Genomic DNA, 20,188 nt, shown 5'->3' with positions numbered 1-20,188 from the left:
CATTACCTTGAGAATTTTTAATATCTGCATTATTTGCTCTTAGTGGTAGGATAAATAAATCTGTTTTATTTCATTGTTGTCATTATAATTTAAAATTTGAACCCTGAGGACTTATGGAGTTAGATTTTTGAAACTCAAAAGCTGTTGCAAACAAAAAATCCAAAACACTTTTTTAAAAAATTATCCCTTTTCTTAGGCAATATTTGTCACAAAATAAATGGGATTGGAGCAAAGCCAAATGCAAGGAGGTAGACCACGAGTTATCATCTCAAAATATCTCTCAAATGTCAGCATTGAGTCTAAGTCCCTATCATGTGAAGCAACTGCTGAAACTCCAACCAAATGGTGAAGAATATAAGATAAACGAAGTTGAATGAGTCACCTGAATGGTCATCTGCTTTATTATGAAATCTGAGCAAATAACAAATGAAATATATGGAGAGCAAAACCCTGGAATGATTTAACAAAAGGGAAGAAAAGCAAGCTCATATCCTCTTGTTGGTGTCTTTTTACTTTCCAGTCATCTAATTAAATGTCCACTGCGACAGGCCGGGCAATCCGTCAGCACATCCTCACAGAGGATATGTGTACATTTGTAACAAGACCAGAGCGACACTGGACCCCAAAAGTTGGGATCTGTGGGTGAAACACCATGCTCAGACAAATACGTAAGACAAAGCCCCTGACCTCAAATAGCTTACAGTCCAGGTAAGCTTAAATGGACTGGTCAGTAAGAAGTCAAAATGTGAAGTGCTGAAAATCACAGCAAAGTTTTGAAAGAGGAGGGATGAAGTAAAGGAAAGTGATTCAGAAGTAATGATTCCAGAAAGACAAGACCTAGGAAAACCTCTCTGGGCTGAAAAACCACCTGCATGTGGCAGACCACACAAAGGTGAGAAAGTACAGAAATGATGAAGCCAGCCATGTATATGAGAAAGTGGGCAGAGTTGGTGACAAGCCTGAGGGAAAGGAAGAAGGGAAACTTTCAACATTTACTCTAATCAGGTTTGTTGTCCCAAACAATTTCCCCCGATATCTGTGTGTGTGTGTGTGTGTGTGTGTGTGTGTGTGTGTGTGTGTTCATAAGAGATACAGTATTTCATATTATAAAACTTCCATAATATCATGTTAACACTTTTTGGAATGCATATCTCTGACCCAAAGATTTGCTTTACTTCAGAGAATACTGTGGAGCATAGGGAGCTGCGCTTTGGGGGTGATTCATAAATATTTTATTATTTTATTTGTTATGTATGCCACTAATTCCCATTTCAGGAGCTACAGAAGTTCAAAGTCAAGAAAACATTGTATGGAAGGCTTCCCCTACTAAAACGCAGCTCCTATGAATGAAAGAGGATGGATTTCTAAGATGTTATTCCTGCTGACAGCCAAAGATGAAGAAAGGAAGAGAAGGCTCAGGTTTATTTCTGCTGCAGGTTTGAGACTTTGCAATGGAATTAATACTGCAAGAAGTTGCCAGTATGGCTGCAGGTTCTTACAGAGGAAACACATTCTAGAGTTGCTGTTTGATTATTGATAAGTCACTTAACTTAGTTTGGACAGTTTTGGTCATTAGAGAAATATGTGGGGGTTAATTAGAAGATCATTAAGTTCCCATCCAACTTCCCAATTGTATGACTCATGCAACTTCCATTTATAAGTAATTAGTGAGTTAACTAAAGAAATGAAATAAGCCATAGATGCTAACAACAAGCCTAAGTCCTCTTACAGAAATAAAGGTAGTAGTGGTCTCTGAGAGAAGCATTAGAAGAGACACTAACAATAACCTTCCAAAAACCCATCCTGGGTATAAGAAATGATGGTCACTTTATCTTCCCAAAGTGACAAGCAGGTGTCACTCTGGAAAATTAATTTATGACTCTAGGGTAGCAGTTATAGCAAAATAATATTCCTGGCACATGTCTGAAGACCCTTAGTCATTACTTTGAAGTATTTCCACTTAAATTTGACAACGGCACTGATGGATTCTTAAATTCAAAGAAAGGACAGTATTCTGGCAAATGAGGCAGCCTGGTGTCAAAAAACCTGGGATAAGTTTCTGGATACTCCAGTTGCTTGTTTTGTTACACTAAGAATAAATAAAGAAAACCACATATAAACATTGAACAAAGGAAAGTGTTTATTTGCCTTATGTAGTTTGTAATTGTTGAAAAGAAAAAAAAACCTCAGTTTACTTTTCTTCCTGCCCTTTCTTAAAAAACAAAACAACAACAACAAAAAACAGAACAGGGAGATGATTTTATCTCAAAATAAAATATAGTACTCACTTACCTTTGTTTTACCACCACTTGCAATCAGGCCAAGACCATTGGTATTATCTGAATTTAACTTTACTGTAGACTTCTTCGAAATCCAAATTGAACTCAGAGAATAAAGCAGTCTCTTTAAGATAATTTGGATTCCATTTTTATAATGTCTAGTATAAATAGAATAAAATGTTTTCTTTTGAGTGCTGAATGAACAATATATGGGAAATGCTCAGAGCACTGTAGCCGGCACATAGAAGGTTTTGACATAGGTTATTCATTATTGACACCCTGAAACTGAATAACACATAGGATGACACATGTAAATGCACCAAAGCTGGACCTCAAATTCTGAAATTCAACTTTACAGCTTCTACTCCTGTCCATCTGCTAAGGACTCATTGAAAAGTCGGGGGGGGGGGGTATAAATATATTTATCTACATTTATGTATCTATATCTAGATAGGAAAGTAAGATAGATAGATAGATAGATAGATAGATAGATAGATAGATAGATAGATAGATAGATAGAAATATATAATCATCTTCAAATTGCCAAATGTATAGAGGATAGATTGTAGTAGAAAAGGATTGGGGCAGGGACAGTAGGCTCACAAGAGGGAATTCTGAGCAAGAATGTGGCCATGGAAATACAAAGGAAAAATGTCAAGAAAATGGTTTCTAAAATTCGAATTGACACCTGGTTGTATAAAAAGTGATGGAGGAGATGAAAGATGGAAGGCTGATTTGACTGAGGGAAAGACGTGGAGTTTGAATCACTGGAATACCATAGACAGCACTGAATAAATAGGAAGCCCTGACCAGCAGGGCAACTGCCTGAGGTTGTGCAGGCTGAGCAGGGGCTGAAATCCAGCTCAATTTGCTGCCAAACTGAAGATCCTGATGCGAGCATTGTGCATCTGGAGGAAGAGGACCTTTGTTATAACTTCAAAGGGTGAAAGAGGCCTTGCTGATCAGATATCTACAATGGGCTTTAAGATGAAGCCATAGGCCTATATGAAATTTTCCAAGGAAGAAAGACTAAGGGAGAAAACAAAATAAACACAGACACTGAAACCAAGAAGGTGGGAAGAAAACAGGAGCCCTCCAACAAGAGGGAAGAAAAAAAAAAAGCGTAGGAGAGGGGCAGAGCCATAGGCTAGTACAAGATCTCCGATATCAAAAGACAGAACTATTTCAAGAAGAGCATGAGGGTAAACAGCATAGATGGCAGAAAGAACAGAAGGTGAAGACAGGGATAAAAAGCTGTTGAATTTAACTGTTAATTCAGCCATCATGAGCAACCTCTGAGAGGGTCATTTCAATATTGTGGTAGAAATAATGCCAAAGTGCAAAGGGTAATCGAATTAGAGGGAGAAGAAACAAAAAATATAATTTTTTCTTGGCACCAGGAAGAAAGAGCATGGTTGAAAAGGCTGAAGATTTGTTTGTTCGTTTCGTGTAGCAGAGGCCTGAACATCGTTATGCAGTGAGGAAAAGCAAAGGTGCAAGTAAAAGGACATAATTTATGAAGCAAGTCCTGGTTCCATCTTCATAAATATTTTGTTTAAAAGTTCCATAAACACCAGTGGCCCAGGAAATACTTTAGCAAATACTCATTAACAAAATGACAGCTATTTTAAAATGTTCCCATAGCTATCATATGTTTATCACTCCTTGAGAATAAAATCTGGCATGGAATCATGACTGTTTTCTTTAGTATGAGAACCCTTCCATTCCCTGGGGATTTTCAGAGAATGGGGTACATGATTGACCTCTTACTCAGACAGAAGGAAATTATGCTTTTGCTTCCTGCCCCTTTATGTATTTGTCACCAGTCATTACTTCTGGCTAGATACAAATATTAGACTGAAAGCTTGGAAGCCAAGGTTCTAGATGAGTAATATTTCAGGACTTAGTTCTCTTACTCTTAAAAAAAAAAAAAAAGTGATCAGGACTCACTAATTTCCAAGTCATTTCAGTTCTGAAATAATCAAATGAGCAAATTCATACATAAAAGAAAGCTTATCCTAATTTTATTCACCGCAGAAGACACTGAAGCAATGTAGGTCCCCAACAATGGGAGTCATGTTCTATTATGTACAGAATAACCATAGAATGGAAGAATATACAACAGTAAAATTATTTTTCAAAGTGTTCTGATTGATATAAAACAAACAATTTCCACAATACTTACAGCAAAAGAAACAAAATCAAAGAAAAGGGGGGTCGTGTATAGAATAACAGTTGAGACCTTCTTGTACCCCAATTCCACTTTCCGAATTATTATCGACTGTAGATGCCTGATGCTTTTTCTCCTGGAAATTTACAGTTCCAAATTACTGTTTACTAACAGTAATTTCATAATTTATTGAATGGCTTTGCTTAATGAACTGTTCATGTTTTAGCATGATTCAGCAGTACCCTAAGTAATAAATACTCCAATAATCAAATATGAAATAAAACATAGCAGTTTTAGCATCATTTTATTTGTCAATGTCCTTTTAAATTAAGGTTTGAGAGTAATAGTCATTCAACAAACATTTATTGCATAACTAAGATGTAGTAACACAAAAAGAACCTTGGATTCATCCCACCTCTTAAACTGTCCAGAAGCTCCAATTTAATATCTTAAACAAAGGCCAATATATAGGAATATACTTGAGTCAGTTTGAGTATCTTTTTTCCCTGGGAGGTTGTAATTGAAAATGAACTAAATGTGGATTTTTCAAAGAACAAAGCATTTATCTCTTTCTCTGTTCAACAACTTCAGAAATCTCAATACCTTCTCTTCCCTGTCCACAACCTACAGCACTAAGCTTGACAGCTCTTTGCGAACCATAAATCTTGTTCACTGAATTATAATTTAAAAGGGGCTGAATTCTGACACTTCTGGAGAATTCTCATAAGGTTGTGTTAAGAAGGACCCTTATAAGGTGTTACCAGTGAATGCTAACATGCATTAATTCATTTAAATGGTTGTTTCCTTTCCCAGGTTTAAAAAAGTATCTTTCCAAATTGAAGTCTTCCTAAGCGTGTATTCATAATGACACTGACATTTCAGGAATTTTAAATTTAGGTCTTGTGGTACTAAAGTTCTAAGTTTAAAATACATATTCCCTAGTATGTCAAATTTCCTATTTAGGTATGAACATGAAAATTAAATTTCAATTAAAATGAAAGACTCAGTCAAGTGAGGAAAAGCTTCACTGAACTGACTTAACATAGTATATTTTCAATATAAAAGAGTGGTGTTTCAATTGGAATAACATTTCATTTTAAAATAAGTCATACCACCTAACTGAAGGTAGGAAGCAAAAATAAGCACAATTTCTAGACAATTGTTTTTTTCTTTTCTCTTTCTTTCCTTCCTTCCTTCCTTTTCTTTTTATTTATTTATTTATTTATTTATTTATTTATTTATTTATTTTGAGACAGAGACTCACTCTGTTGCCCAGATTGGAGTGCAGTGGCGTGATCTCGGCTCACTGCAACCTCCGCCTCCCAGGTTCCAGTGATTCTCCTGCTTCAGCCTCCCAGGTAGCTGGGATTGTAGTCACGCACCACCATGCCTGGCTAATTTTTCTATTTTTTTTTAGTAGAGATGTGGTTTCATCATGTTGGCCAGGCTGCTCTCGAACTCTTGACCTCAAGTGATCCATCTATCTAGGCCTCCCAAAGTGCTGGGATTAGAGGCGTGAGTTACTGTGTCTGGCCTAGACAATTGTTTTAGACAAAGTTAGCAAACATATGCATATCCCAAATTTGTTGTTGCAGACAAAAGGCAGTCTCTAATTCATCATTTCAAACAGAAAAGTTTGTCATATACACCATCTGATGCTTTAACACTTAGGAAAAATTTCTACAGTGACTAGGTGAAACTTGTATTTTTTTAAAAATTAAACAAAAATGAGCTTCTAATACAAAATTCTTCACAATGTGATTCCAAATAAAGTTAAATGATCAAGTATTTAGCCAAGGAATCCAATTAAAGTTGAAACTTAGAATTGCCCTGGACTCAGCTTATAGCTTAATATATGTGTGTAATATATCCAGTTTTTTTTTCTTTTGTAGAGTGAGATTAATAAAAGTGACTACTATCATTTTCAAGAGCATTGAAAAACCAGTGATTCGTTTTGCTCTAAAATGCACAATATAAAAATATTAGAAGAAAACACATATTGTCATATATTGTGCTACTAATTCATTGTACATGGTTTATAAAATTGCCTTGTAGTGTTTTTCAGCTTAAAAGAACTTGTAATTTAGAATGCAGTTCAAGAAATCAGAAAAATCACTGAGAAAATAAATCTTGCCTTATTTATTTTTTTTCTTAAGCATAATCTCCACACAAAAGAATTGAATAAGCTAGAAGATGAATATTTTTTTCCTTTTCTCTAACCCTTTCCTACAAGCATTATTATGCTGTTTTCCCGCTATGCGTGCATGTGAGCAGCGTGATTGTGAATCGGACTAAAATAAAATACTTAGTGCTTGATTAATATTAGGTATGCCCCTTGGGATTTGTCTAGTCACCGATTCCTTGACACATACCTCCGGTAACTTTATAAAAAGAAAAACAAACGGCACTTTCTGTATAAGATGCAGTAACACATTACTTATTCCAGAACTACTTCCATGGCAACCTCTACTACAGAACACAACTAAGAACTTGGACACAAGCCAAATGTCTCCTGAGCACCCAAAATAGATGTCACCATGTATATGTCCTTTGGCACATGCACATTTCTCAAAAGAGAATCTCTTGCACCCTCAGATAAAGTTATTGCCTCTTATTCTATCCATAATTTTTTATAAACTTGTTTATTTTCTGCTGTTCTTGCTCCCAGTGCAAAATAATAATCATGAAGAGGTGGTTGAAGTTGAAGGGAGTTATTGGAGATATGCAAACTGTCTACACCAATAAGTAAAGAAGTCACTCTTCCATATGGAAGGTGGACACAGGAGGGAAAAAAAAGTCCTATAAAAATAATACAAGAATTAAAAAAAAAACAGTGATTATGTGACCTTTTGATCGAAGAGTTAATAGCCTTATACACCATGCAATGTATGACTGCATTATAGAAAAATTCTATAATATGTATCCATGAGTAATACTGAGAAATTAAGGCAACATTAAATTGCATTTAGTCCCCTCCAGAGAGAGCTTAAAACACATAGTGGATCTCAGAAAGAGAACGATCCACAAGTGGCTAAATTCTTTCAAAAGCTTTTCAAGTTTTCAGTGGTAAAAGTTTACTTTTTAAACTTCACTTTATGGAAAATTCACATATATTGAACCCCTTAATGTTCTCCATTGTTGTTTTATTGGCCAGCAGCAAATATTATATACTAGCTAGCCAGGGCCTTGGGGAAAGAGTGACACCTGGAATGCTAGGGTACACAGGGATTTTCTTCTGTGCCACATTGGGCTATTCCCCTTCTGCTCTGGAAGCCCCTCCATGGCTCAGTGACTTGAAATCTTTTTGAAAATGTCGCTCTTCTTAGAAATGTTGCTCCATTAAGGTGAATGAGCTTACACTAAGATAAGCTTTATTAAAAAAAAAGAAAGGTAGACTTATTAGAATTTTTTTAAAAAAAATGAATAAAGAGAAGGAAGAATTAAAATTAACAGCTATGTACAGAAGCAAACTGGAAGCAAAAACCCCACATCAAAATAACTGTGTTTCCCAGGTCAGATCTACCAAGCTGTGATGAGTTTAGTGAGCCTTGACTGAATCAGTTAAAGTGACTAGACTGCCCTACCCAGGTTCTCTTGTCTGATTGGCTCCATATTAGTTCTATATTTCAAGCTGAAGATTCATTAACCTCCCCCTCCTGCTCAGTCAAGAACATTCTGTACATTCTGTAATGCTAAAGTGTATTCCTCTTTATCCAACACAAGCAATAAAACACAAAAACCACACATGACAAGATACAACAAAGAAACAAACCTAAACTAAGTTCTAAAATAAAACAACACCAACAATCATCTGGTTCCTGAAAACACTAACAAAACAAAGCAAAATCCGAGTAGTTTCAAATATCAACAGTCACAAAATAATACACTTAAAAAGCTAAAATATTTTCAAGAGTATATTTTCTCTCAAAATAGAGGTGAAGAGGGAGGAAAAAAAGGTCAAATGACCGCAGAATACTTGTCCCCAAAACAAATGAACCCTGAAGATTTAAATGAGTAAAAACAGTACCTTATAAGTCACTGGTCTGATCTACGCACAGCTGTTCCCAGTGCCGACTCTTGTTTAACTGTCCACTGCCTTCAGTTTAAAGTTAATTCTTTTGGCAAAAATGTACAGAGCTTGTCTGGAAAACGCTGTTTGGACACAAACCATTCCTTTCAAAGCAGTGGTAGCTATATTTAAGTTTTCTTGTAGAGGGGGATATAAACTCTTCCTGTAGCTAATTTTCTTTCTCCTCCTTCTCAGACTTAGTCAGTATCCTCCCATCCCATATATTGAAGAAAGAGACAGAGAGGGGAAAAAAAACCTACAAGGAAATATACCTTAAATAATGTAGTATTTGAGCATTTAGAAACAAAACAAAACAAAATAAGAAACAGGAATCATAGAAAGCTCATCAGGGCCTTAAATATAATTTAGCCCAGTGCCCTCATTTTGTAGATAAGGGAAGTGAAACCTAGAGAAAAATATGATTTGTATAAGGTCACTCACATGCCTAGTTAGTGCCACAGTTAACAGATAGCCAGGTTTCACAACTCCTGCTTCAATGCTCTTTCCACTACACTAACATACCTGAGGGGAAATGGTTTACCTTTTTCTCTATATCCTTGTATAATAAGCAAAGGAATTGACAGGGAACAGTAACACAATTAGGATGTGAGAACTATCTCAGAGAAAACATTTCCTTTGGATTTAAAATCCTTAATATTGACACTTTCCCTATAATCTCCAATTTCTTTTTATATTGGGAAATAGTCTTTTCCTTTGCTGATTGTCCAGAATATGTTTACAATTCAGGAGTTGCCATGTTTCAGGGGATGCTAACATCTATTAGTCCTTACAGAGTACTGCTTTAGTAAGGCATAGTGCTGTGACAGGTGGCAGAGTAAGTGTTCTACCTAGTATCAGCGATACTACTCTATGGCTCTTAAACTAGACACACATTTACTTTTATCACCAATCCCCACTTTCAATCTGTCAAGATTTTTTGAATACACACATTTGGTTTTGATTATTATTGATTGTATACTTTGCTAAATAAAACAGAGAAATAACATAATGATTTTCTTTGATGTCTTTCATGTATTTCCTATTTATTGGTGAATAAATTATTTTTCTCTAACTGAAGGAGTGATGTGCTTATTATAATAATTTTTAAAATTACCTTTTTGAAATGTATTCATTCATTCACTTATTTAACAAATATTTATTGAATATAAATATAAGTAAGATCTATCTCATCCCTCCCACGTGAAATAGTGTAACAGACAAGCAATAATTTCCTTAGAAAAGTATGGAATTTTCAAATAAAATCAAAGGGTTTGCATGGGAAGTAAGGTCAATTCTCTCTAACGATTTCTTTATTCATTCTCACACTTCAAACACGTGTCCTCAATTTATTTATATCCTATCGATTGGGTTGCTCTAACCTTAAAACATCCTGCCCAGGTCAAGTAAACCAAAATATGAGGTGGGCCACATTGAAATCACTCTGGCCACTATTAATCTTTCCATTTGATCTGGCTCCTTAAGTTTTAAAGCAAAATCTACTTTATACTTTGTAATTCTAAGACACAATGAGAAATGCTCAGATCATTCAAGGCCTATTTTCAAATTGCCACCCATTCTTTAACTCAGAAATACACTGTTTGGTTTTAATATTTCTCATCTACTTTTAAGGCATCTACTCTTGCCCTGTTCTTTGGCAGAAAGCAGTATGCTTATGACCAAATAATTATAAAAGTGTAATTAATATTTAAAATGACAATTAGATTTTCTGGAACACATTTTCCAAAATGTTGAGAAAATAATGGGTATGATAGCACTTTTCTAATGCTGACAAATAAGCAACTGATATTCAAAACATAAATGTTGAGAAAGAAATTTTGGAACACCATACTTCATGGTTTTTGACACAATGACAGCATCCTATTTTCCTTTTAGTCTCTTTTGATTATGTCTATTTCGGCCCTATGCAAAGGTTAAGCAACATTAATATGTCAAATGTGACAAGAGTTGGACACATTGATACATATTACCTGCATTTGCTAAAAATATTCCATATTTTCCTCTTACTTCTTAAGCTTTACTTTTGATGTTGACGGTTTTACCTTTAGTCCGTTAGAAAGAACAGGAAGGAAATATGAGTAAGACCTTGAAAGGTAGTAGGCCTTGAGGAGACATAGAGTTTTACATGGAATGAGTCAAGGTGATTCAGAGGGTTAAGTGGCAGCACGAAGGAAGGAAAGAGTGAAGAGAAGTCACGGACAAACAGATTGTTTAGAACAGGAGTGGGCTGAGCCATAGACAATAGATTATGGGTATTGAATTCAAGAACCAAAGTCTCCTAAAATAGGCTAAACAAAGAAGGAACTAGCAATTTTGGTGACCAGTGAAAGCAATAGGAAATTGGCCTTCAAAGCTACTTCGAAATTCACGGCATGGCTCATCTCTACCCATTGGAAGGGAATTATGTGCTGTCAATATGTGATCCAATACAATCTAAAACGGCATAACATTTTTGCAACCATTTTTAAAACTGGTGTTCTGCTCTATTTGGGGTCCTTGGACGCACTCCAGGTTGCCCTACTCTGGGAATGCTCTGAATTTCAGAATACTAGTGTAGTTTAGTGGGGAATAGTCACTGTATTTTGAAGATTTGCCCTGTGGTGTTGAATTTCACTGATGGGAGAAATACTTCCAGCAGAGGTGAACTCCAGGGCAGGCTATATTAACATAGGGAAGGCAGTCGGAATTCTCTAACTCTTGATCTCCTCCTCTCAGTTTTCAGGTTTATAGTAACACTAGAAGAAGGCTTTTACTAAGAAATCCCAGAGAGTTCTTTGGTGATGCAGTGAAGAGTAGTGACTACATGAACAGCTACTAGATTCTAATATTCTATGCTTGGGGGCAGATTTCATGCATGGAAGTTCTTAACAGAAACTGACACACATAAAAATCTCAAGCATCAACTCTCTTAAACCAATTCCAGCACATGTGTATACCTCTCACAGTTCATTCTCCTCAGAGAATCAGAATCATCATTCCCCTCCTTGTACCCATGATTTCTCATCTTTCCCATCATTCCCCTGCTTTGCTGTTGAACAATTTCCCATGATTATTCTCCTTCATTCCTTCCATTGGTTTTCCATTGTTCTCTTGCTTTTCATTGTCCAGTGATTTCCCATAATTCCCCTGCTTCAGCCCTATCACAATCTCCCATTGCCCTCAGTATAAATACAAATGCCTAACCATGGCATCCTATGTACTACATGATTTAGCTTCAGTTAATCTTTCCTGCTGATATGGTTTGGCTGTGTCCCCAACCAAATCTCATCTTGAATTGTAGCTCCCATAATTCCTAGGTGTTGTGGGAGGGGCCTGGTGGGAGATAATTGAATCATGGGGACAGTTTCCCCTATACTGTTCTCATGGTAGTGAACAAGTCTCACGAGATCTGATGGTTTTATACGGGGAAACCCCTTTCACTTGGTTCTCATTCTATCTTGCCTGCTGCCATGTAAGATGTGACTTTAACCTTCCCTCATGGTTGTGAGGCCTCCTCAGCCAATGGAACTGTGAGCCCATTAAACCTCTTTTTCTTTATAAATTTACCCAGTCTTGGGTAAGTCTTTATCAGCAGCATAAAAATGGATTAATACATCTACTGAATTTCCTAACCTGCTATCACATCTGTGTGGGATGCTCCTCCCTTATATTTTCGCAGAATGATCTCCTTCTCATCATTCAGGATGATGCTACCAAATGCCACCTCCTCAGAAAAAAAGATTTCCTGACCATTCTGGTTAAGCATCCTCCCAACCACATATACCCTCCATCCCATTTCCCCATTTTAATTTTCTTTCATAGCACTTTCTATATCTGAAATGATCTTTTGTTCTTCCTTACTTACTATCCATTTTAGTAGTCAATTGAACTATGTTTGCTATGTCTCCTCTAGAGTAAGTTTTATCAGATCAGAAAGATATCACAATATATAAATAGGATTAGAAACCTAAGATTTAGGTTTTTGAACCACATTACTCTTAATGTTCAGAACAGTATCTAGAATAAAACAGGCATTTGATAACCATTTCTTTAATGAATTAATTATACTTTCTGCATGAGCTACTATTCTTCTGTCAACAAACATTTAACGTAAGTCCATAAACATGAAGGCAAAATCTAATCGACTTCTGTAATTGACTTAACACTGCAAATCTCCCCTTGGCTCCAGCAGCTAGGAATGACAGGAAATGAGGAAAGAGCCCCAGCTGGGTCCTAAATAGTTGTATCTACATAAGATACCTGTAACCTTTCGAATTGTATTAACACAAACGCCAGCTAATATCTTGACTTGCCAAAATATCATCCGTGGATATATGTACCTAACTAGATATGTGATTACATTTACTAGAGGTCCTAAGAGCTTCCAGAAATCTCTTTCATTTCCTGAATTCTGTGGTAATTTCTCTTATTGAAACAGTAGATAGCCTAGAGCTAATTCTATCCTTTCCAGGTGGTTTTAACAAGATGCCCTCACCTGCCAACTCTTCAGGAGCAAAGGCTAAATCTTTGCACTTGCAACATATGTTTTCTAAATGAAAAGGAGGGAAACCAAATAATTTTGGAGAGGTGAGCTCACAGATAATTTAATCTCCCATCTAAGCTCTGCTGCACACTCTTTCAGAGCCCTCCAGTGAACTGTAAATTAGATTTCCTCTCCTGTCTCATGTCCTACTGCTTACTAATTACCTATTCTAGTGAGTCAGCCTCTCTGGGTCCTGGGGCTCAGACACGTTGTGGGATAATGTGACTGACTCACTACACTTCAAGTACGGCCACATCAGAGAGGTGGTCATGTGATGGCAAGAGTGGGAGAGGGTGATTCTTTGTTAGGAAGAGAATAGTTTTCCCTAAGTGCCATGATAGCCCTCCTCCTGGGACAACCAGGGAGAGGGAATTTCTTGCCTGAGCATTGGTGTCACTCAGAGGCAAATAATTCCATTTAAAGTCATTAAAACAAAAAGTGCTATATTTTTCTATTGTATTGACTATACATTAATCTATGTATATAAATGGCATTTATTTCATCAATGGATCAAAGCTAAAATATTTATTAATTGCCTCTGTGGACAAGACCTTGTGCTAGCTTATGAAGTTTTTGTAATAATTTCTTGTTATCTCATTGATGATAACATTTCTTATTCAGAATACAAATTTCCCCAGGAAAATAAAGTAAAAATTCCTTTCTTCTTCCTTGAATTTATTGACGTGCCTATATTTGTTGAGGCCATATAATGTACCAAATGCTTGGGTACAAAGAAAACTAACTCCTGCCTCAGAAACCTTTGTTTTTGGAGGTGGGAGACATTTAGACTATTGTGGAGGTAAGCACTGCTTCACAGGGGAGCCTGGAAGCAGCAGGGAATTAAGACAGGAAGTAACCAAGGAAGGCTGCCTTGAGGAGATAAAACCAAAATACAATTTGAATGAAGAAAGAGAGGATTAACATTCCAAGCAGGAGATAGGGTACGCTTGGGTCACTTCAAGTAGTTCTATAGAGCTGGTATGTGGAATGAAAAACCAAGACTGATAGATAAAGTATGCAGAAAGGAAGACAGGCAAAAGTCAGGCTCAGGGGTTTGTTTGTCTTTTATTTTTTTTTTTTTTTTTCTTCTTGAGTCAGAGTCTCACTTGTTGTCCAAGCTGGTGCGATCCTGGCTCACTGCAACCTCTGCTTCCTGGTTTCAAGCGATTCTCCTGCCTTAGCCTCCTGAGTAGCTAGGATTACAGGTGCCTGCCACCGCGCCCAGCTAATTTTTGTACTTTTCATAGAGACGGGGTTTCACCATGTTGGCCAGGCTGGTCCCAAACTCCTGACCTCAGGTGGTCCACTGGCCTCAGCCTCCCAAGTGTTGGGATTACAGGCGTGAGCCATCACGCCCGGCCTAGGAGTTTGGTTTTTATCCTCAAGGAAATGGGTATCTATTGAAGGATTTTAAATAAGGGATATTGTGGTTTTAGAATGCTAAGTGAAGAGAAAATTCAGGGACAGGTTGTCTAAAGGACTATGACATTTCTATGTCTAAGTAATACACTGTGGAAGTCTGAAATTAGGCAGGAAGGACAGAGAGAGAGATGGCCCTAAAGTTTATTTTAAAATTACTACAGGTAGAGAGATGTTAGAAGGCAAACTTACTCCCAATATCTCCATAAAATAATTACAGAAAAATATATTAATGTTAGAACTGGATGAAACAAGTATTTTATAAGAATTGATTATGTAAAAGACATTTTTCATACATTCTCTCTCTTTGCAGATGAGGAAACTGAGGCATATAACTGAAAAGAGTGATTGCACAATTTAAAATCACATTCATCTGTCTATGAGGCGTGTATACTTTACACTAAACTGCCTGTCTCTGTAAGGGCAGCATACATTTCGGACATTTTTAAAACTTGGACATTGGGTGACTAGACTCAAAGACATTGTTTGGAGTATAATTTGGCAATATCTTAGTAAATTTCATGGGCAGAAAATTAGGTTTCCTAGGCATCAGCATGTCCAAATATGAGATTCTATACATAAACAATTGTATTTGCATGGTTTCTATGGAACTACATATTTAGCTACTTTGCAAAGTACAAATCCTTCATCAACTTCCTCTTGATAATCTAATTGTCTTTACGCCTGGAAGACTTATTCACACACTATACTAGGACAGCCAGTGGAAACCAGAATGAAAGTCAATTTGGCAGATACCCTAGTTCCATCAAATCAAATATGGAGTTTCAATGAATCTAGGAAGGCAGGAAGTAAAACTAAGACATTGAATACAGAAAGGGGCAGATACAGCTCAAACAAGAGAAAATGCTGAGATTTGTTTTAAAGTTGGAATAGGAAAATTCCTTCTCTAACATATTTTATACCCCCTATGGATGACCCTATACTTACTGTCTAAACCTTAACTCTAAGAGTAAGAGGAGGCACTGCTGTTAACGACAATGAGATTGCAGATAAAATTCAAGACTCTTACAGGCAAACCTGGACACATGTCACCCTACCTATGAAGTTGGAATTAATACTGACCTAAAGATGATGATAGTATCAAGAATGAAGTCATATGTCTTAGAGCAACTAGCTCCTGAGTGAGGAGATTCTTACACAATTTGGACACATTGCTCAATAGTCAATAATAAAGGCCAGATTAATAAACTATTTGTAATATTTTATTATTTTAGTGCCACAGTTTATTTTTATTTAAAAATGGCATAGAAAAACCAGGCACAGTGGCTCACATCTCTAATCCCAGCATTTTGGGAGGCTGAGGTGGGCGGATCACTTGAGGTCAGGAGTTCAAGACCAGCCTGGTCAACATAGTGAAACCCTGTCTCTACTAAAAATATAAAATTAGCTGCTCACCCGTAGTCCCATCTACTCAGGAGGCTGAGGCAGGAGAATCGCTTTAACCCGGGAGGCAGAGGTTGCAGTGAGTTGAGATTTTGCCACTGTACTCAAGCCCGGGCAACAGAGTGAGACTCCATCTCAAAAAAAAAAAAAAAAAAAAAAAAAAAAAAGGGGTATAGAACAATGCAAAATGATGAGGCTTCTCTTTTAGAAGACATTCACAGATAATGGGCTGTGATGGTTAATTTTATGTGTAAACTTGACTGGGTTTAGTGATGCTCAGATAGCTGGTAAAACATTATTTCTGATTGTGTCTGTGACTGTGTTTCCGGAAGTCATTAGCCTTCGACTTAGGAGACTGAGTAAAGAAGATGGCCCTCACCTGTTTGAGTGGGCATAATGCAGTCTGCTGAGGACACGAACAACAGGCAGAGGAAGAATTTATTTATTTATTTTCTCCTTCTCTCAGACATTGGTACAACTGGTTCTCAGGCCCTCAGACTCAGACTGGAATTTACACCATTGGGTCCTCTGGTTCTCAGGCCTTTAGGCTTAGACTGGAACTACACCACTAGGTTTCCTGGGCTTTTAGCCTACAGAAGTTCATGGAAGGTCTTAGCCACCATAATAGTGTGAGCCAATCCCTCATAGGAAATCTCCTTCTATATATGTATATGTCTCCTTTTGGTTTTGTTTCTCTAAAGAAGTCTAATACACAGATATACAGTGTGTACTCTCCCATATAAAAGAACATATTTGCAAACACCGTGGCTATGAAATAGGGGGCCCCCAAGCTATTTTGATTATTTAAAACATAAGCACAGGCTTTATTTCTTCATTGTGTTCAATGTAACCATTAGTAAGTCAATATTAATGAGCATCCGACTAAATCAAATCTCAGTTTACTCTCCTGTCCCACCCCTGCAACATTCCTCTGAGGTTGAGCACGTTCTTAAATGGCAAGTTTCCTTACTGGGTTAGGCCAATGGGAGGACGGGCACAGTGTGTAAGGCAAACATTCCCAGGTACAGACAGGAGAGATCAGTAAAAATTAATTAGGTCTCCAAACTTGGTTCTGTCAGCAAGTAGCTGTTTGACTTTGGCCAAAACATTTCACTTTACGGAGACTTTGTTTTCTCCTATATAAAATAAGGGGATTTAGTAAGATTATTCTTAAGGTTCTTTCAGATGTGAAATTTGACTATTGTCTGAGATAATTATCTCCCATATGTTTTAAATTCGCTTGAGGTTTATTTATCTTGGAGGATTGAGAGGATATCTGTTGTATTCTAAAGAAATTAAAACAGGCAGTTATTGAGAAAACAACTGTAATGGTAACAACAATAATGATTTCCAAGACTCCCAAGAAAACAAACCTAGGAAGTAGGGAGACATTTATTTTGTGAATAATAGGAGAATTTTCTCCTATTAGAATTTTCTTAGGGGAGAAAGCATTAGATATAAAACGCGATACCACACTGTGCTGAATAATTTTTAAATATTAAGCTTACCCGGGCTCCCAAACACACTGAGGATTAAGATTCTTGAGTTTATACAGAAGAAGATTTCTCCCGGAAGTGTAAAGATGCTCCTCTACACTGTCATTTTTACAATAAGAGTGAATCCACATTTATAAGGTAGAATGCTGGAAATGAATAGAGGAGGCCCTTCATTGGTCTGTATTCTTTGACAAGTTCCTAGACAAACAAATGTGGCTCGGAAAATAAATTGCCCATCAGTGCTGGGGTATTGGCCAACCCCAATATATAAGTATATGTATATTTAAAGTTATAAGTATATGTAAAATTTAAAGTTCCTACCTTCTCTACCCTCACCAATACTATTCTTAAGGATTAACCACTACTGGCCAGGCGCAGTAGCTCATGCCTGTAATCCCACCACTTTGGGGGGCCAAGGTGGGCAAATCATGAGGTCAGGAGTTCAAGACCAGCCTTGCAAACATGATGAAACCCCGTCTCTACTAAAAATACAAAAAATTAGCTGGGCATAGTGGTGGGCGCCTGTGATCCCAGCTACTCAGGAGGCTAAGGCAGGAGAATCGCTTGAACCCGGGAGGCAGAGGTTGCAGTGAGTTGAGATCAGCGCCACTGCACTCCAGCCCAGTGACAGAGTGAGACTCTGTCTAAAAAACAAGAAAAAAGGAAAGAAAGAAAAAAAAGGATTAACCACTACTAACAATTTACTGTGTATCCATTGAGATATCAAGCTATCAATATCTATCCATATATATATATATATATATATATACACTTATACACACATATGTATATCCACAAATGGGTTTTTGGAAAGAAAATATTATCTTTTTTCCAATTCTTGCCATATTTATTAAATTTGTTGACATTATTTATTTATTTATTTATTTATTTATTTAAGATGGAATGTTGCTCTTGTTGCCCAGGCTGGAGTGCAATGGTGTGATCTCCACTCACCATAACCTCCACCTCCTGGGTTCAAGCAATTCTCCTGCCTCAACCTTCTAAGTAGCTGGGATTACAGGCGTGCACCACCACGCCCAGCTAATTTTGTATTTTTAGCAGAGATGGTGTTTCTCCATGTTGGTCACGCTGGTCTCTAACTCCCAACCTCAGGTGATCCACCCGTCTTGGCCTCCTAAAGTGCTGGGATTACAGGCGTGAGCCACCACACCCGGCCTGTTGACATTTAAAAACAAAGAAACAAGCAAAACAATAAATGTGTCTTCTCTTCCCATCAAAAAAATCTCCATCCTTAAACCCTCAGATTTAACTGTAAAACTTATCAGGAGGTTAAGAAAAACAAGTGCAATGATACATTACTAAGAGTCAAGATGCTCAGCAAAATGAGTACCTAATATATGTTTACTGATTTGAATGAATGGATGAATCACACCAATGACCCTAATCTCATTAATCTGGGAGAAACTGCTAGGAAATAACCACATGTGAATTGACTTCCCTCATATCCATTCCTCCTTTTATCAAGTATTCAATCATCGCTTTTTTGAATGTCTTTTAATCACTGCTTTTTCATCAGGATGACTATTTCTAATATGAATATTTCTAATATGAATATTATATTTTTCATCATCACTATTTGACCATTTGGCAATAAAAAGATCCTCATCCTTCATCATAAATTAGACTCTATAGTGTCTCTGTCATCATTCCAATCAACATTTGTAGGGTCTATTAATCCCAGTATCTTTGTTGAATTTACCTTATCTGAGACTAAGAGATGTTAATATGTTTGATGTCAGTTTAAGTTTTAGGTCCAGCAGGAGACCCTAAAAGGATAGAGGAGGAAGTTTTTCTCCCCTACACAGGTGATCTAATCTTTAGTTGTTTCTATCACTTTTTTTTTTTTTTTTTTTCAGTTAGCGTCTCACTCTGTCACCCACGCTGGAGTGCAGTGGCACAATCTCGGCTCACTGCAATCTCTGCCTCCTGGGTTCAAGCAATTCTCCTGCCTCAACCTCCTGAGTAGCTGGGATTACAGGGGTGTGCCACCACGCCCGGCTAATTTTTGTATTTTTAGTAGAGACAGGTTTCATTATGTTGGTCGGCTGGCCTCAAACTCCTGACCTGGTAATCCGCCTGCCTCAGCTTTTCAAAGTGCTGGTATTACAGGCATGAGCCACCGCACCTGGCTATCATACTTGATTATTTTAGATTTGACAAGGCATTTTTCGGATTTTACTTTGCCTGCTCAACTCAGAAGAAGCATTCTTTTCCTGCTGTATTATCACTCTTTGAGCTCATAAACACTGATTTTATGGTTTCCTTAAGTCCTTATACAATTGGGTACTTGTGGATGACTTTAGATTTTCATTTTTTTAAATCCAATCTTCAGATTTTGGATAAAAAAAATCAAACTATATGTGCCATCCTGTTTTCATTTGCTCTCATCTTTCTTTTTAATTATTTTATTTTTATTGCTAACATTTTGCTATAACTTGTTTGCAAATTGTCATGCCAATTTATTTCTCTTTTCTCATGGTTAACACAGCAGCCGCATCTAAACAGTCTATTTTTTTGAGACTGTAAGGGCAAGTCTCTTTGACACCTTTCCCACCTTGGTAAAACACTGTTTATCTTTCAGAATGCCTCAAGATTTTCAAGTTTAGAGCAATTCCTTTCCCCAACAGCCATTTCCAAAGGCCAAGCTATAAACAGAATTTAATAGTGTAAGCATTGTAGCATTATATATACAAACATGCACTCTATTCCCCAGTTCACACATCGGATCATTTGGCAGATAAAAACAAGGGTAACAGAGTTTAACTCTGACCAAGAATGTCATAGTTTGCT

General features: G+C 37.0%; 1 protein-coding gene across 6 annotated transcripts in view; it reads right to left on the bottom strand.

Moving 5' to 3' along the window:
- Window positions 1-20,188, bottom strand: part of ARHGAP24 (Rho GTPase activating protein 24) — a 528,054-nt gene that overhangs the window by 219,142 nt on the left and 288,724 nt on the right. The window contains exon 1 of one of the 6 annotated variants that reach the window (XM_002804124.4): window positions 8,477-8,744. The exons of the other annotated variants lie outside the window; for them this stretch is intronic. The gene's annotated coding sequence lies outside the window, so the exon portion shown is untranslated. Of the gene's footprint in view, window positions 1-8,476; window positions 8,745-20,188 lie in introns of those variants that run through there. 6 annotated transcript variants of the gene reach the window in all.

This window comes from Macaca mulatta, chromosome 5, assembly GCF_049350105.2.
Source record: "Macaca mulatta isolate MMU2019108-1 chromosome 5, T2T-MMU8v2.0, whole genome shotgun sequence".
Classification (NCBI taxonomy): Eukaryota; Metazoa; Chordata; class Mammalia; order Primates; family Cercopithecidae; genus Macaca; species Macaca mulatta.
Note: the sequence above shows the minus strand (reverse complement) of the source record. Positions and strands in the feature narration are given on the sequence as shown.